This window comes from Trachypithecus francoisi, unplaced genomic scaffold (assembly GCF_009764315.1).
Source record: "Trachypithecus francoisi isolate TF-2019V2 unplaced genomic scaffold, Tfra_2.0 Lachesis_group4, whole genome shotgun sequence".
In the NCBI taxonomy this organism is placed as follows: Eukaryota; Metazoa; Chordata; class Mammalia; order Primates; family Cercopithecidae; genus Trachypithecus; species Trachypithecus francoisi.
Window position 1 is genome coordinate 70,932,099 of NW_022681469.1, and position 14,958 is coordinate 70,947,056.

General features: G+C 38.2%; 1 protein-coding gene across 4 annotated transcripts in view; it reads left to right on the forward strand.

The window, feature by feature from the left end:
* The window catches only part of CDK14 (cyclin dependent kinase 14), a 604,612-nt gene that overhangs the window by 97,249 nt on the left and 492,405 nt on the right, over positions 1-14,958 (forward strand). The window contains exon 1 of one of the 4 annotated variants that reach the window (XM_033194408.1): positions 13,055-13,307. The exons of the other annotated variants lie outside the window; for them this stretch is intronic. The gene's annotated coding sequence lies outside the window, so the exon portion shown is untranslated. Of the gene's footprint in view, positions 1-13,054; positions 13,308-14,958 lie in introns of those variants that run through there. 4 annotated transcript variants of the gene reach the window in all.

A 14,958-nucleotide genomic window follows, 5' to 3' on the forward strand; every position in this document is an offset into this window, starting at 1 on the left:
TTATGGAATCAGGAATTTGATTGGGTTTTGTACTTTTTTTTTTTTAAAAAACAGAGATGGGCTCTGTTGCCCAGACTGGATTGCAGTGGCACAACCTCGGCTCACTGCAACCTCCGCCTCCCAGGTTCAAACGATTCTTGTGCCTTAGCCTCCCTAGTAGCTGGGATTACAGGCACGCACCACCACGCCTGGCTAATTTTTGTATTTTGGCCAGGCTTGTCTCAAACTCCTGGCCTCAAGTGATCCCCCACCTCAGCTGTTTTGTACAGCTTAAGTTTAAGATTCCTATTATATATCCTGAAGGAGTTGTCACGTAAGTATTTGGATATGTGAGTCTGAGGATGAGGGAAAGGTAGGACCTGGAGATACAAAATTGGGAACCCTCAGTTTACTGATGGTACTTAAGCAAGAGGATAGGATAAGAGTCACCTAAAGAGGGAGTATAGGCAGAGATGGCAAGAGGCCCAAGGTCCCTATCCTGGGACACATGCATTTATAGGTTGGGAAGGGAAGAGTGTCCAGCAAAGGATTCTGAGGAGGCAGAGCCGGTGAAGTAGGAGGAAAACTACGGGGTTGTGGTATTTGGAGTCAAAGTGAAGAAAGAGTTTCAGGAAGGAGGAGGTGATCAGTTGTGTCACATGCTGAGAGGTTCAGATGAAGTCTGGGAATTGCCCACTGCTATTGCCATTGAGGAGGCTTGCTGACCTTTAGTGGAGTGGAGAGGACAGAAGTATGATTAAAATGAGTTTAAGAATGAATGGACTGAGGAAGTGGAACCAGTTGGGATCAATTCCTCTTTTTGAGGAATTTTGGTATGAAGAGGAACAGAGAAATGGAGTTGCAGTTGAGAAGAGTTCTGAATCAAGGGAGATTTAAAGTTAGAGACAACTTTGGGAATAATGACAGTTTTATTCCCCTTTTCTTCTTTGTTAAAAAGGAGACATGCCTTACCTGAGGAAATTCTTAGCTTTAATCTTTATAGTTGCTATAAACATGAGAAAATTGTCATTTAAAGAGATAGCACTTTTTGCATTGTGGTGTTTAAAAAATCTTTATTTTTTTATTTTTTATTTTTGTAGAGATGGGGTCTTGCTGTGTTGGCCAGCCTGGTCTTGAACTCCTGGCCTCAAGCAGTTCTCCTGCTTTGGCCTCCCAAAGTGCTGGAATTACAGGTGTGAGCTACTGCACTTTGCCTAAAAAATCTTTTTATAAAGCATCAGATTTCAGTGCAGTTACAGTGTGCTTTCTTCCTTTAGCTTTTTGGATGTTACATAGTACCTTTGAATTATATGGAGCTGACCTGCCCCATATGAGATTTTCTATAAACCTTGAAGTAATTTCAGAATAAAAATTTTACACAATTATATGTGTAATTGGTGAAAGTTCTGTTACTCTAATTCTTTTAGAATATCTAAATAGTATTAAAAGAATCAAATAACTTTTCCAAGTAATTACTTCCACTTAAAAAGAAGTGTTGTGGCTGGGCGTGGTGGCTCATGCCTGTAATCCCAGCACTTGGGAGGCCGAGGCAGGTGGATCATGAGGTCAGGAGATCGAGACCATCCTGGCTAACACGGTGAAACCCCCGTCTCTACTAAAAGTACAAAAAATTAGCTGGGCACGGTGACTGGTGCCTATAGCTACTCAGAAGGTAGAGGCAGGAGAATGGCGTGAACCCAGGAGGTGGAGCTTGCAGTGAGCCGAGATCACACCACTGCACTCCAGCCTGGGCGATAGAGCAAGACTCCATCTCAAAAAAAAAAAAAAAAAAAGACGTGTTGCATGGGTATGCCAATTTAAAAAAAAGTACTTAAATACTTAAATAAAATTAGCTGATTCATGGTACTTGATGTTTTACTCGATGTTTGTTCTGATAGGATTAATTCTAGTTAAAATTATATTGTTCTGATGCTATATTTTATATAATATGGTGATGGGTTTTTCTGAGTGGTATTTAACATGTGGATAGATTCTTTATACATAGATAATATGCATCATGGGTGATTCACCAAATTTTAATAGGAAAACCAATTATTTGTGCATGTTTTGAAATCTGATGCCTCAGAATTTTATTCTTCTTTGGTCAAATAGAACATTTTGTTTAGTAAAATTTCGGAAGACAAATTCCTGCTTCCTGATCGGCATCAGTTATCTTACAACACCCCCAATTTTTTTGGAAATGTATGCCTGCCAACTGTGTATTTGAAGAGGTATTTGCTTGCTTTGGCAAAATTGACTCTTGATGAGTGTTCCCCTCTTCTAGCATTTGCTACTCACTAAATTTTCCTTGTGTGTGCTGATGGTGATAAAATCTCTTGTCATCTTTCTAATCCGTTTGGTAAACCTTATCTTTGATATTTCATTATGCAGCCATGGGTTCTCAGTTCTGTCTTGACTCTTACCCTGCAGCTTTGTAGTTACAAGAGAAAATATGACAGTGAGAAAGGAAGAAAATCCAGAGAGAGAGAAGAGAGGCTGTGCGCTAAACTTTCTCATTAAAACTTTTAAATAGCTCCTTCCACCTTTAGTCAAAAGAAATATCAAGAAGTCCTGTGAGGTAGCTCCTATGGCTGTTTAAGAAGTGTTTGAATTTTATGGAATAGTGCAAAAGCAAATTGCAATGCCAGTAGAAACAGAAATACTGGAGAAGAATCAATAGGAACTGATAAAATTAGGGGGTGACTGAGAAAATGAGCCTGACAGCCCATGGCTGATACAGAAGAAAGTGCCAGACTAATCTGAACGAAGAGAACCAAGACAAGTATAAGCCCTCCTGCAGAAGTACAGGACACAGGATGGGAGTCTGTGGTTCCTAACAGCTTAGTGCCTGATCACACTTAAACACACATTATGCTTATCACTGGATTGCAATAGCCCTTGCTTTACTGAGCACTATTCTAAGTAGTTTGTACATCATTTAGCCAAGATTGGTAGCTTGCTCAAGGCCTGGATCAGGAACACAAATTTGTCCGATCCTTGAACTTACATTCGTCTTCATCTAGCTGTTCTGTATCTGCCTTTATGTTGAAGTTAGTGCCCCAGTGCACCTGTTTATATGGCTTCATCTATGATGTTTTCTTTTTCCTCCTTATCAAACCTGTTTTAACCCTTAAGAGTTCTGAGTTAAATAACCTTGGTGGGTGTGGCAGGAAATCTCTGAAACAAGGTGGATCCATGCTGCATTGTGATTCCTTGCAATCAGGTGGTCCTGCCAGGGCTGCAATTACTAGGTGCCCTTAGAAGGAACTAATTATGATGGGGCCAGGCAGAAAGTACCTCTATGTTTTATGTGAGCTGAATCTTCCCTAAATGATTAAGAGAAACAGTGGTTATTGAGGGAATCAGGTGCTTCAGGGGAGGATTGATAAAACTAAGTTAATCTATTAGGTTTTTGTATTTTGATGAGTAAAACTTTACTTTTCCTAAATTACAATAAATATTGGGGAGACGAGGAGAGAGGTATAAAGATGGTCTCCAAGTTCCTGGTGACTAGCTGTTTTAACAGTCCCCAAAGCTGTATTTTTCTTAACATAGGTGGGAAAAAAGTTTGGTTGTCTGTGTCCAGGGCAACTAGGAAAAAACACGTCTTTTTTTTTTTTTTTTGAGACGGTGTCTGGCTCTGTTGCCAGGCTGTAGTGCAGTGGTGCAATCTCGGCTCACTGCCACCTCTGACTCCCTGGTTCAAGCAATTCTCCTGCCTTAGCCTCCCGAGTAGCTGGGATTTTAGGCATGCACCACCCCATCCAGCTGATTTTTGTATTTTTAGTAGAGACGGGGTTTCATCATGTTGGCCAGGATGATCTCAATCTCTTGACCTCATGGTCCGCCTACCTCAGCCTCCCAAAGTGCTGGGATCACAGGCGTGAGCCACTGTGCCTGGCCCGATAAAACACATCTTTGAACGGTATGTTCAAAGTGTACTTGGAGTACTTAGCAGTGTACTTGGAGACCCTGGAGTCCATCCAGATAATCTTCTACCAGAGAGAAGAAAAGAACCCTTATTCATAAAGGTTCAAATTACAGAAATTGTTCAAATCTTCTAGGCTATGCTCCTATGATATTACAAAAGTTCTTTGTTCAATTATCAAATTACATCCATATATAGATAATAACTCTGGTGCTAAGAGTGATCATTGACAGTCTGTGGATATACATGTACCTCCAACCCCCAGCATTTTACTTATTGAATTCTCTGTGACTCTGGTATTCAGAATTTGATTACCTAAAGTGAAAATCTGCCAATTTTGCTTGATCTGTCATTCTGAGGTCTCAACTTGAACTCCCATAGTATGACAATTATTTTCATATTATTTTTATTTGTATAAGTATCTGTGAGAACAGCAGTTGTGTCTCATTCATCTTTATACCTCCTATAGTGATTAATACAGAGCTCAATAAATGGTTGGTAAATGAATAGAACATGGAAAAAATCCCTTAGCAGTAAAATACAGAAAATGTAGTTTACTTTACAATGTCTTCTTAGCACTTTCTTTACATATTCCACAAGTCCCTAGTGTATTTCTGTGGCTTTTTCCAAAATCCCCTCGATATTACTTCTTTAATTTTTAATAATCCTTTTTCCTTCATGGCCAGAAGCCTTTAAAGGTCAGGATCGGTACAACAAACCACTCTCAGTTTCATTTTTTTTTTATGACATTTCTTAGCTACTTATGTGTGGTAGTATGTACCAAAAATTTATAGATAGTATCTATAAGGATAGTCAGTTTATTTCCCTTTAGGTACTGTGCCTAAAATTTGAGCATGTGCTACCACAGCAACTTGGATGTCTGGTTAAACTAATTGGTCAAAGCATTCAGGCTTCCTGCAGGCTCAGATAACTGATTAGTAGCTAATATTCTATGGCTTTCCCCTAAAAATTATAAGAATAAAAAATTTTAATGATATTCAATTTAGTACACATTTTTATATAGTTAGGTGTGTGAATACCTTTGTAAAAACTCTGACTGCTATTAAACCCATCCTTTCCTACCATTATATAAACATCTACCTTATATTTCCCTTTCCTAGAATTTAAAACAAGACATCTATTAAGTTATTTACTTTACTTCTGGTGTTAGTGGTTCACAGTAGCTCCGTATCCTTTCTGTACATGTATCCCCATGTGTACTAGCACTCTTGGTTATAAGGAGGTGAAAATCAACTTGAAGTGGCTAAAGAAAGAAATAGATTTATTGGGAGGAGAAGTATTGCGGAATAGAAATGAGCTGAACAACTATGCTTTAGAAAGTCAGGCAACCAGCAGAGCTAGCACCTCGGTGGGTGCTACCTCCATGTTATCAGTGCTGTCTGTCTCTATGCTACCCTCATCCCTAGTTTTACTACTTGATGGCTTTAGGATCTGAGTTGAGCTTCTTTACAGGTCCAGAGACACTGCCACTGGCTGCTTTTAAGCGGGTGCTTTCTCTGCTTTGCTGCCATCAAGCAAAGGTAGCACAACTGAGCAGAGGGGCACAACTGAGCTCTGGCTGAATAAGTCCCAGGGAAGGATTACTGTAAGTTGGATTCCTTGTCTGTTCCTGGATAAGGTGCAACCCTTCCTAGACTGCAGTGGATGGTGTGGGGTGGAAAAAACATTCCCCAGGAAGGAGAAAAAATATGCTGGCCATTCCAAACAATTCGATTCTACTTCTTTTTAAGAAACAGGAACCTATACTGTTTTAATAACCACTCACGAAAAGCATTCCACAAGGAATGGCAAAAAGGATTCAACTAATATTTGGGTGCTGCTGTTGTCATAATGTTACTGACTACAAAAGGGTTGCAGAGTAGGTTAAAGCATTTCAGAGTTGTTAATATCCCTGTGACTTATGCATGTTTGTAAGGAACCTGATTTCACTGTCACCCCAGTGATACTGAACTGTTAAATGATCATATGATGAATCTTCCTTAGCCAAAAGCCTTTTTGGGTTTTCTTTCTGTTGTTGGAGAGTGATGCACACATGATTTTGGAATCTGAGTTGTGTCAGTATTAGCTTGAAAAGGCAAATACTAAAACAATGCCACAGGAAAGTCAGTTAAATTATATAGGGATACACATTTTAATTTCAGTTTTTAGTATCTTCAGTTGGTTATCCTTTGCTTGTCCTAAGTATTTGTTGTTGAATGTCCAGCACTGTTAACCGTTCTTTCCCAAGGGCCTGCTTCCTATTTTGTTAGGTGTATGTAGAGTGAGACAAAAGAAGTATATTACTTAAAAAATACTTTTTATTTGAGTATTTTCAAGTACATACTACCTAAGTGGCAAAGGTTTTCTAGATTTAAAACTGTCAAATGTAATTAAAAATTATTTCTGTATGTTTATTTGATAGGCTCTTTTAAGACGGTTTTCTTCCTTTTGAGGTTTTCCTAATTTTTCAAACTAAGTGAAATTTTGGAAAGCTGGGACAAAGTCTCTAAAAGCAATAAAGCTCACTTATACCCCTGAACTAGAATTTTTTTTTTTTCCTTTTCAGAGTTGATACAAAAACTTAGGTAAGTTTTTACAAATGAGACTTAGTTCTTAAGCAGGTTTTTGATAGTCATGGGATTGTAGCCTCTGTCCTCAATGGCATTTTGACATCAGGAAGAGAGAAAATCCTTACATCTTTTCTCAGTGCCATTTGCCTTTCTTCTTGATGCTACCCCAAGGATTTTGTGTCTGCCGTTGAGGTCTTATAATTTAATTAACATTTCTCAGATCATATTAGTGCTATACATTTGGAACTCTGTGATACTGTTATTTCGTGGATGTGGTCATAATAAAATCACTTTTACATCCAGATCTTCTCCATACTCACACTTGAGGCATGACACCACATCAGAACTCCAGTTGTGTTTCTGCTTAGGGTGTAAAAATGAAAAACTGTGCCATGCCCCATGTGAATGCCCATGCATTTTAGATATCACCTGAATAAATAATAAATACATAAATGTGCATGTGTATGTATGTAGAAACCATATGTATGGTTGGTATATAGAAAACCAGTATCTGTTTTAATTCAGATACAAGTCTTTTGAAACAAGGGTTTGTAATTGAACTAATGGGGAAGCAAAAACTGAGATGCAGACAAATTATCATCCAGGGTAATTGAGGGCATACAACCAGGAAACACAACATGTAGGGAGGAGGAAATTTATTTCATGAAAAGGAGTAGGCTGAGCCAGGAGCGGTGGTGCACACCTGTAATCCCAGCTCTTTGGGAGGTCAAGGAGGGTGGATCACTTGAGCCCACGAGTTTGAGACCAACCTGGGAAACATGGCAAAACCCTGTCTCTACAAAAAATACAAAAATTAGTTGGGCATGGTGGCATGCACCTGTGGTTCCAGCTACTTGGGAGGCTGAGGTGCTGAGTGGGAGGATCACTTGAAGCTGGGAGGTCCAGGCTGCAGTAACTCATAATCGTGCCGCTGTACTTCAGCTTGGGCAACAGAGTGAGACCCTGTCTCAAAAAGAAAGCAGTGCCCTGAAGTCAGATTTTTTTGAAAGCCAGGCAAAAATAAGATTTTTTTTTTTTAATGATAGTCTGCATCTACCAGTTTCTATTATAGAGTCATAATTGTCAACTTTCCATGCTGCTTCTTGACAACCTTAACAGTCTGAAGTTCCCTTGCTATAGCTCTAGCTTTGGATTTTTAATTTCCAACTTAGATGAATTTCATAACAAAACATTTTTCACCTTCTGCAGTTCATAGGGATCAGCACAGGATTTATCTTGAGCCAAGACATATGATAGCATCCTTTGTATGCAAAATTGTATCAGCAATGTAGGGAATGCAGAGATGAAGAAAATATGGCATGTTTGTGTGTTTGTTAGGATTGTTTTGTTTTTATTAGTGTTCTGGATGTGTAGGTTTTGAATGGTCTTCCTCAATATCATTTTCCACATAAGTCCTTTGGTTTTTAGGGTGTAATTTAACAGAATGTAAAGTTTTGCTGGGAACAGATTTATTGGGTTGTGATAGAATCACCTATGTTTACTGATAAAATTAGTTCCTTTTTCCCCCTACAGAATCAAGAAAACACTCAAAGTTGTATAATATTAGGAGGAAAACCTCAACGTTGCCATGCAATGTCATGCATGACATATGGATAGGTTTGGTATTGTGGTTAAGAAATGGCTGTTAAACATTCAGTTCAGATTCCTCCAGAATTTCATGGTGTTTTGGGAAAGTATTTTAGATAAGTGACATTTCTTCAAATATATGAAATTGTAAGTAATGAGTGACATCAGAAGAGAATTAAGTCATAAAGTTTTTACGGTTCACAAAAAGGTTGGGGTTTAGGCTTACTAAAAAAAATGAACATTTAAAAATCAATAACATGAAATTTTACCATAAAAATTTACAACATAAAATAGATTGCTAATATATTACTAAATATAATCTATTTTAAAAAAGAAAGAAGTTGCTAGGGTTATATGGAATTATAATCATTTGAAAACCAGCTTATTTTTGGAAAATTTCTGTTTCCTTTATTACTTTTGAAAATAAATTTACAGTTTTTTCCTTTCTTTTAGACTTAAAATTTTAGTGAAACTAATTCATAAAGTAGCTGATTATTATAGTTAGATTCGTATATATGAAGTACTCTTTTCTTGCCTCATATTTAAAATTTTCTTAGTGTTTCTTTTTCTTTGTTCAGTTAAAAAAAAAGTGTTTTCCCTTCACAGGCTTTTGGTAGAAAAGAAAAAAAAAAAAAGATAAAGACAGAATAAAAGTAATTCTCTGTCCCGTTTTTCAATTATTTTTTCCAGGCTTTAAAAATTTTTTTGTTTGGCCCCACCTGTCCGTCAGACCCTATTTATGTGAAGATCAGTCATCTGGCAGCCTCTTGTGTCTGAGATAGCTCCAGGAAGGTTGACATGAAACAAGGGTTTCTGAGTCCTGCAGAGCCTGTGGAGTAAGACCTACATGTTTTCCACTCAGGAGAAAGCTCCTGGTTCTGCTTTGAACCCACCTGTTGACTCAAGCCATTCACACACTCTTCTAATAAGCCTGATTATCTAGTTGCCCAATACGGGGATGGCTGAGGAAGCCTGTAGCAAGACTGAGAAGAGTGTGGTGATATTAGAAGGAGAAGCACATGTAGGGTCATAATAAGGCAATTTTGTTGGTAAAAAGAGAATGAATCATAAAAATGAAACAGAAGAACACTTAGGTGTCAGGTTATTGAGATTAGGAGCCAGTTGGCCCTGTATACTCACTGTTAAACCCTGAGGGCTGCCACTGATGTTTATAATTGGCCCCATTATCAGTTGAAGATTAGATTGTGTTTATTATAATCTATTTTAAAAGTCAGGGAAGTGCATACTACTTTTTAGAATTTAAAAAAGTCTCATATAAAGGCAGGCATTTCAAGGGATCAATTTTTGTTTCCTCACAAAAATGACCTAGTAGATGTTAGTCTTGTTTTTCTCTCTGTCCACTGAGATTGTTTTTACAAGCCTTTTTGTCTCTTCTCTTTGAAGCTATAATTTTTATTTTAAGCTCTACTGTTGTTCTTTTATGGTATAGTTTCAGACACATCTCAATGATCTCTAATAAAGATATTCTTAACACCATAGATTGTGAATCCTGTATGACATAATGATTAATTTCCTGCAGCTTTGCCCTCTCGCTTCTCTCTTCTGCTTTATAGTCAGACTTGTTGTCTACACGCTTGTTGACACTATTATTTTCCCCTACCCATTCCTCAAGCTCCCCATCCATTTCCACTCTATGTCTGTCCACAGAATTTGAACTTCTGTCATCAGCAACTCCACTTACTATTTATTTATTCAGCAAGTACTGAGTATTGTCCTAGGGGCTGGGGAAACACAGGAGAACAAGTGAGAAGTCCATGCTCTTGAGCAGTTTACATTCTAGTGGGGGAGGAAGACAAACAAAGTAAATTAATGAACAAAAACAGTGTAATGTGATAGGGGAGGGAGGAGCAACAGCAAAGAAAAGCCAGAGAAGGACTCTGAAGAGGCAATACCTGAGGTCCAACTGAATAATGGGAAGGAGTCAGCCAAGGGGTTATCTGGGAAGAAATTCTAGGCAGAGAGAACAGCAAACATAAAGATTCCTAAGGAACCAGCTTTGAGGAAAATAAAAATTGTCCATTGTGACTGAATCATAGTTGGATGGGTGCTGTGCTCAGATCCACTTGGTAGTGGGTGTGTAGGGTGAACAGAAGTCCTTCCTCTCTAGGTCTCAGTCAGTGACTGATCAGCCCAGGGATACAAAAGCCTGGCCCTCTTGTTTCAGGGGAGACTAGTGCTGGGTGTAGTTTTTGTCTGAGGCCACATTCTTCCTTGGCTTTTCCCCTCCCTGTCCTGCCTCCTCATTTCTTTTCACTGAGAGCATGCCCTCAATAAAGTGTAAGATCCGAGCCCAGCTCTGTTTCTAGGAAACCCTGACCTAGGCGTATAAGCAAACTTTCGATCTATCATCTGAGCTCCGGACCCTTAGACAGCTGCCTATGCAACATGTCCACTTGGATGTTCAGAGATACCTAAAACTCAGTGTGTAAAAAATTGAATTTATGATAGTTTCCTCTTTTGCTTAAGTTTGTATTCTTCCTGTGTTCACTGGTTTCTTTATGAACCAGCCTTTCACCTAGTTATATGAGAGAATTCAGTATAGATTTTCCCTTTCCATTAGACTTCATGTCCAGTATCTCGGCAGGTAACTTATGGTGAATGCCTCTTACCTCTGTTGTCTTTCCACCCACATTTTCATGGCTTTAGTTCAGGACCTTGTCTGAAACACTAGCTTAGCTTTCCAAGTGGCCTCTCCACTTCCCTTCCTTCATCTCTCCAATCCATTTCTACACCATTACCCTGTCGGAAAATGAAAAACCTCATCCAGCTACTGTTCTGCCTCTAGTCCTGTAGGGCCTTTCTATTGGATTAAATGGCAACTTCCTATAGGATAAAATTCCCAACTTTTTAGCATGGCTTACAGGGCCCTTTCTGCCTGGGCATTGAGCCACCTTTCCTCTGAGCCTTCACAATGGTGACCAATGTGGGTACGGCTTGGTTATTTCCTCATACAGCTTCCAGTTTCAGGCTTCGTGCTATTCCCCAAATGTCCTTCTTCTCCTGGGTAGTACTGGAAGCTTCAGCTTTACGGTACCTCCTCTGTGAAGTCTTTTTTGAGCCACCTAAGGAATATTGTTTATACTGAATAGAGCACTCTCAAAATACTCATTTCAGTGTATTATAATCACTTGCTTTATTTCTAATCACTCAAGGCATTCATTGAAGGCAGAGAATATGACTCTTCACATTGCTGGGCACATTAACGTGTTTGCTGAATGAATAGATGAAAGAATAAAGGAGAAATGTTATTGTGTTTGTTGGTTTTTATACAAGATGTCTTAGTGAACACAAACATTTTACGAATGATAGGGGAAAGGGGATAGCCTAAGAAGAACTTTTAGCCCTAGAATATGGAGTTGGGAAATTCATTAATTTTTTAATGTTAATTTAATATTTGCTAGATGCCTAGCATTGTATTATGTGGTATTTAAATAAATTTTGAAAAATGCAATTGGTGTGATTTATCAAGGGACTTAAAATGGGGAAAATGCCAACAATACAAGAGAGTTTTATGAGGTGACATATGATTAAATCTTGAATGACTCAATAAGAAGTACTGTTGGTTCTGAAAAAGGTGTCTTTTTGGGCTGGAGGGATAATCACAAAAAAAAACCTCGGGTTCTTGAAAGACCTCTTGAAGTCTGTTCTGCAGAAATGATGCTCATATAATTCAATAGTTTTCAGATATTAAGGAGATAGCTTTCTCTTTTGGCTTTGTTGAAGATGAAAGTATGTAATATTTGTGTTTGAACAATAACTTTTTAAAAAGATTTTAAGTGAGCTTTTGTGTTGCAGGAAAACAAAGTTGAATATCTTCATAGTGTCGTTCAAAATAATGAAGGTGAAGATGGTTTGCAAGTGGGAGAAAGAAGAGATGATTCATTTAAACCAATTAGGATGTGAAGGGAAAACACTTTGCCTGAGGTTTCTCATCATCATTGTATACCCCAGTTTGGGGAGCTTTGGGAATATTGACCACTTATCATTGACACAGTAGTTACCTCCTCTTGTACTTTAATTTTTTAAATAAGTGAATATTTACAAGATTAGATTTCATGCCTTTTTTTATTTCTTACCTAAGGTATTTCTCAGTTGTATTGTTGTATCTTAATCTAATTTATATCCTTTCGTGATTCTGTGTACGGAGGACAGGAACTCCTTTAAAAAAGAATGGATCAATCACTCTCCTGTAGGGGTCGCTGTGAGAGTAGCAGTCTGGCATCCTTCCTTTGCCGCCTCGCACCTTGTGGCATGACTTGGCACAATTTGCCTAAGGATTGTGAGATGTGGCTTGTTTTGGTATTTTATTTTTCAGAGTGGTATCAGCTCTAAGTCCACCAAAAATTCTGCAAGCTCATAACTATGCATTCTTTTACTTTGGTTCTGTGTATGCTGCACCTGTGATTTTTTTTTTTTTTAACCATGTATTTGATGTATGGTTATTTTAGAGTTCTTATTATACTCCATTTGCATATGACAAATATATACACATAGACACCATTTTAGCAGCTTTTGCAGCATGCATGATGGTGGCTGACACTTGGCCTTCTATAGGATCCCAGATTATTATTTAATGGGGTTGTCACTCAGGACACTTACTGGCTTTCTCCAGTGCTCTTAAAAAAATTGAATTGAGCATGATGAGGTGCATCCCCTTGATTAAATGTTTTTCCTCCTATGCAATCACCATTAGCTGTTTGGCTCCTATTCTGCATTCTTTTGAAGCAGCCCTGCATTGCAAATCAATATCTTTCTGAAAAGACAGTGTGTTGTGAATTGCCTGGACAGCATATGCACGGATACTTTGGCTGCAATGCTGCTGCAGAGCCCGGTTACTCTGCCTTCCTGGGAACTCCACAGGCAAGTCCATCGTGTTTGGAAAAAAAAAATAGATTTTTTGGAAAAAATAATTGAGCTGTTAAAGCTATTGATAGTGAATGTTAGCATGTCCTTTGACATGTTTCTTCTGAACAGATTTTGGTCTTATTCCACTGAGATTAGCTTCTCTTAGGAGATTGCTGGGCTTTTTTTTTTTTTTTTTTTTTTTGCTTGCTTATGCATCCCCCTCTCTTGGTTGTAGTACGGCCGTACCATTTCAGCTTGCTAGTGCAGAAAGATGTGAATTCAGTTGCTGTATGAGCCTGGCCTGGTGCAAACACATTTCTAGAGACATGTTAAAGAGTTCCAGGTGAATCAAGCCTGAGGGAGACAACAGCAGAACGGTAAGACAGAGCATGCTTAAAATTATAGCAGGGGTTTTAATTTGGAGCATCTCGGCAAGTCTGAATCCTGACTCACTCATTTACAACTTAAAAAGGATTCATTTTATGCATGTCATTTTACTCACTTCCTTCTATTTAACTGCCAGAAACATCACAGATTGATAAAGGGGGTATTTAAATTAGGGATCTGACTGGAGGTTACTCATGGGAGAGTCTTTTGAGGCTCCCGAGGCTACTGCTCCTAGTTTGTAAACACCAGTAGCAGAGATAATATGGGGAAAAGGTTTTATGACTGCTTCTTTGCCATATCTGAGTCTTATTCCTTCTGAAACTAGTCTTTATTTATTATAGCTGAAAGAGATCTTAAAGATTGTTTTTGCCTGGCTATGCTTGGCTGAATGCCCTCTGAGTCAAGCAAGTGAAGGACGAGAGACTACTTTTTCCATTTGAGTAAACTGATGTCCATGAATTTAGCTAGATTGGATCTGAGTAGAATAAATATCTCTAATATATTAGGGACCTGGGGCTTCCTCCCTGCTCATCCTACTTCCTTCCCTTTTGAATCACAGAAATGCACCTGCTTTAAGTGTGTGCTGCTGAGCAGAGGTCAGTGTGCTGGTATTTTGCATCATTACACCTGTAGTGGTTATGCTTTCATGTACAGAAGTGATGATTCTTCATGCAGTTCTGCTTGAAGTGCCAGCTCTAATAGTAGACTATTAGCATTTTGGATGCTAATAGAGAACCCCTGCATTCATGAAGGACCATGGTAGCAGACAGCCTACTCCAATGATGCTTGCCTGCTTGTAAAGCAGATAAAATTGAGAGATAGGAATGTAAACCTTGACGTCTTCAGAGACTGAATTTTTGTTTCCTTTGTTAATTGTCACACAGTTGACATATTTGATGTGGTGGGGGTTTGAACTTGAAGGACACATTTTAATAGTGTTCAGAGTGAGACTAATAACATTACTTAGCTCTAGTGACTTTATGTGGATTCACCTGTTATTATATACGTGCTGAATGTTAAGGATGTCAGCATTTGATTTTTTGCTTTAAAAATATTCCATTTATGTATAGTTTAATTAACTTAGTCCTTTATGTAAAATGTAAATGTGTAGTTGGTGAATATTAAGAAAACCATCAGGAGCTTGCATGTTGTCTATAAGCCAGTTCTGTATAATTTGTGACATAAGTAAATGTAAGAAAGATCACCTGATTAGTTGATAGGCTAATTGACAGAAATACTGGTAACTGTTGTGGTTCACTGTGAGTGAATTTCTTTAATGGTGCGGTGCTTCTGTATTCACTCAACTATTTACTGTTGAGGTTGGACATTGATTTTTGGGAGTGAATATTTGGATTTTCTTCCAAAGATAGATCAAATTTACCTCTCTTTTTTAAAAACTTTTTTTTCTGTTTAGAAGATGTTGCGCCCTGTGTTTACTGTTTCTTTTTCTGAGAATAATGTGTTTTAGCTATTTATATTTTTACTTTTACTTTGTGTGAGTTGTGAGGATTTTTTTCATCCTGTGACAGAAAGAATTGTAAATTTGCAAAAAGTAATTTTTAAAAAGTAGAGCAATAATATGACTGCTTTTACAATTGTGGTATATCTCTTATTCTGCAAATATTGATTAGCCACCTCCTG